This window comes from Ursus arctos, unplaced genomic scaffold, assembly GCF_023065955.2.
Source record: "Ursus arctos isolate Adak ecotype North America unplaced genomic scaffold, UrsArc2.0 scaffold_1, whole genome shotgun sequence".
Taxonomy (NCBI): domain Eukaryota; kingdom Metazoa; phylum Chordata; class Mammalia; order Carnivora; family Ursidae; genus Ursus; species Ursus arctos.
The window spans coordinates 90,074,853-90,079,025 of NW_026622763.1; the positions used below are offsets into that span (position 1 = coordinate 90,074,853).

Genomic DNA, 4,173 nt, shown 5'->3' on the forward strand with positions numbered 1-4,173 from the left:
ATAACTCCCACATTCCTTGAGTTTTGGATTCCTTCAGAATTCATCAAGTCTAAGTCATACACTGACTCTGGTTCCTATGTTATATTGGAGATCTGAGGAGCATAGCAAGAATCTGCTTCCCTGGACCAAGTTTCCATTTAACTCAGAAAATAGAGCTCTTAATTTATATTTCCCTTGACAAACAATGGTTTAACTTACAGGGGAAAAGCGTCTCAGGAACTTGGACAAACTTAAGAGAACTAAATTAGGGGTTAGATAAAACTCAGCCTTCCCCCCTCAGCCAGGTTCTACCATCTCTAGTTACCATAAACAATTGCGATTTTGAAAGTGTTGAAAAAAAACACTGACAATCTCCTCCAAAGGAGAAAGGGATTACAAGACCATTTTGAGCCTCTGTTCTGCTCAGTGGTGATATGGTTATACAGGACAGCTTGAGTCCTAGACGGGCAAGGACATCTTGCTGTCGTCCCACTGAGCCCCTGGGATGAGCAGTATATGGTCCCAATATCTGTCATTTGTCTGGGAAGTCCTATTACAAGATGCATAGTGAATCCATAGAATAGTAGGCAATGTCTTTAGGATCTCAATCTACTTCCTCTCCCCACCCGACAGCTTCCCACAAGTGTGAACGGTGGACTTTTAGCCTACTTTGAAAGCATGTGGGGAATACCAACTTCATGCTAGGAATTCCATAGGCAAAAATGTTACAGATAAGGGCCTGAGAGGATGTGTAATATAAGATCTGGCATCCAGAGCTAGAAACCCAAGAGCATCCTTTCACGTTTCCTACAATTTCTATGAAAGAGGAAATTACTATTCTTTTTTTTTTTTTTCCAAAATAGATGAACCAGAGAAGGAGCACTGATTGGCCTTGACAGAGCTTCAAATCGAGATATAGACCTATGATGTTTTCTGTCATTCTGCAATACTGCAGTAACCATCGTTTACCCACACTTTCCAACTTGAAGAATCTCACTTTCATCCTGGAAAAGAATTCAGACAGAAACCTTCAAGGAATCCTAAAGGCAAACCAGGCAAAGATGAGAGTGTGCCTTTGTCACCCATGATGTTGGCCAAATCTGTTTGCCTCCATGGTCCTTGGTTTCCCCATCTGCACAAAGAGGAAGTCAGACTAGACCCCTTTCAAGTGAGACAGTTTACCAGTCTGGAACCTCCCAGCCCTCGTGGCTTCCTTCCCTGTTCTGCAGTAAGACCCCGATAGCTCCCTCTTTCTTCTCAGCTTCCCACCCAGGGCCCCATACTCTCAGAGGAAAAGAATTGGAACAAACACTCTGCACTATACAGTTGGAGTCTAACTGTTATTTGGGTGACTGCCTCCCGGGTGGGGGTGGGACGGTCTTTACATTTTAACAAAGTCCCATGGAATTTCAGCATCCTACCAGCTGATAGAATAAGGGAAGGGGCCAGGGAAAAGCAGACTTCCTGGACACCTTTAGCTCACCCCTCATGCCCCACTGCCCTGTTTTAATGAATAACAGAATCCTAGAAAAGCCTATTTCATAGAAAAGGGAAGGAGCCAGTGTTCAGAACCATTACAAGGTAAAGAAAGAGAGAAGACTGATGGGAACTATAGCAAGAGGAAGGATTTGAGCCAAAAGGCTTCTGTTTAGAATATGCAAGGGAAAAAGAACAGAGATGACCAGGAATGGCAGGTATGCATCCAGCCGTTTGGCAGTCCGCAAAACTTGGCTACATGACCACAAGTTCTCCTGCTGTCTTAAATTACCTCTCATGCAACCTCCAGGAGCTGCCATCTTTGGTCTGTTGGCGGGGAAGGTTGAGCCAACTTGCCCTCCATAGGCTACGCTTAGCAATTTCAGACCCTGGCAGACAGAAACCAGAAAGGAGCAGTTCAGCAGCTCTGACATACCCCAAAGATACAGACGTAGTGAAGAGAAGGGCCATATGCACCCCAATGTTCATAGCAGCTTTGTCCACAATAGCTAAATTGTGGAAGGAGCCGAGATGCCCTTCAACAGACGAATGGATTAAGAAGATGTGGTCCATATATACAATGGAATATTACTCAGCCATCAGAAAGAACGATTACCCAACATTTGCAGCAACATGGATGGGACTGGAGGAGATTATGCTAAGTGAAGTAAGTCAAGCAGAGAAAGACAATTATCATATGGTTTCACTCATTTATGGAACATAAGAAATAGCAGGGAGATTGGTAGGAGAAGGAAAGGAAGAATGAAGGGGGTAAACAGAAGGAGGAATGAACCATGAGAGACTATGGACTCTGGGATACAAACTGAGGGCTTCAGAAGGGAGGGGGTGGGGGAATGGGATAGGCTGGTGATGGGTATTAAGGAGGCACGTATTGCATGGAGCACTGGGTGTTATATGCAAACAATGAATCATGGAACACTACATCGAAAACTAAGGATGTACTGTATGGTGACTAACATAACATAATAAAAAATTATTATTAAAAAAATGAAAAAAAAAAAAACCCAGATACCCCAGTGCCCAATGACCAGAAGCATTGTCAGACAGAGGAATGCATGAACCACAGTTCATCTCAACTTTCAGAGGTCATTTGAGGTAAAAGCCACCTCAGCAACCCCCTAACTTTCCATCTAGTCTCTCTCCTTGAGAACTTCCGATAGCAGGGAGCTCATTAATTCTGTGCGTACTTCACTGTTAGACAACAAAAAGGGTTTCCCTTGAGCTAAGGAAGAAGTTCCCTCTCTGTAACTCGGACCCAGAGAGCCCCGCTCAGTCCTGTGGGGCCACACGGGGGAAAAATATCACTCCCTTCTCTGTGTCGGTTCTTCCCATTTCTGCAAATATAACAACGTGGGAACTGCCATCTGCCAAGCCCATGTTCTTCAGGACTCTCCCACGATGAAATCTGAAGAATGCCAGCCATTGTGGGAGAAACAGAGGAGACTCCCATGAAACCGTGAGACTCTCTAATGCTCTTCCATTTGGAATGCTCCTATCTCTGCCCCTCCCCTCTCCACATATGTCCACCTAGGGTTCTTCAGCCACTTCTGTTGTCCTTTAAGGCAGCTTTTCATTTTCATCTAAATTCCATCTGGGTCCGAGAGAAACATGAGGATTTGGTCTCCAGAACTAGCTACGATGCAAGTGTATAAGCTTCGATAGCTAGGGAACTGGGATCGCTTCTTGGTCTTTTGGCTAAGATCAAGTGTAGTATCTGTTCTTATCAGCTTTGCAGCTAGGGAATTGGTTTTTAAAAAAAACCTATTTTTGAGTGTTTAGGTCAGATGGGAGAGCTGAGAGATACACTGTTTACTAACTAGCCCAGGGCTATTTAAAGATCTATTGAGGACCAATAAAATAAGTCCCAGAGCCTAAGGCAGGCCCTGGACAGGGCCAAGGGGCCAGAAATATGGGAAAGACAAGACAAGGACCTGAGCATTGCCAGAAGTTTGTCAATAATCAGGGATATAAAAAGTAGGGGGAAAGGAGTTATCTTTCAGGTCATTCTCTTTATCTTCACGTGTACTTGGTTCCCAGCCTCTTTCCCACTGCCTGGAACAGGGACTGGCGTATTTTGGTGCTCCGTAAATGCATATGAAATAAGTGAATCTTTCATCAAAACCTTATTGACGGCTCTAGGTTTGCATCATTGAGTCATTTACATGACCAACATTTATTAAGCACCAACAGCATTCTAGGCACTGTGCCAGATACTGAAGATTTGTAAGTAAATGTGACATGAGCTCAGAGCTCAAATCCTGGTAGGGTAGGTGAGATATTTACCCAAGCAGCAGTAAGCACATAAAGATGTGATCAAGATTAGACAGGGTGGACGCTAAACATAGGGAGATGTTATAAAGGGGGTTAGCAGAAAGGCTTCATGGGAAAGGACTCACTTCGACTTGTCTTACTCTGTTAAACTTGAAGCTTGATATCCCCTCCTCAATTACAAGAGCTCAGTCTGATTATTCAAACTAAAATTCTTAGACTCGACTTTCCAGTCAGAGCTAGAGGGAGAACTTTTCCCATGGAGGGTCCTTGTTTCTGGCTTCGTCTCCAGTTCCTGGCAGGACCTTAGTTGGCACTCCTCTGAATGGCCCGCCCTATTGTAAACTTCTCCCTGGCAGCTCACCTTCTCCCTGGGCTTGCATCTGGGAATCTCATACCTGGCTGCAGCCAAAAGATTTCAGGAAATGG

The 4,173-nt window shown here is 44.4% G+C and overlaps 1 pseudogene; it reads left to right on the forward strand.

The window, feature by feature from the left end:
* The first annotated feature begins 3,151 nt into the window (after positions 1–3,151).
* Positions 3,152–3,253, forward strand: LOC113250929 (U2 spliceosomal RNA; annotated as a pseudogene).
* Positions 3,254–4,173: the final 920 nt, after the last annotated feature.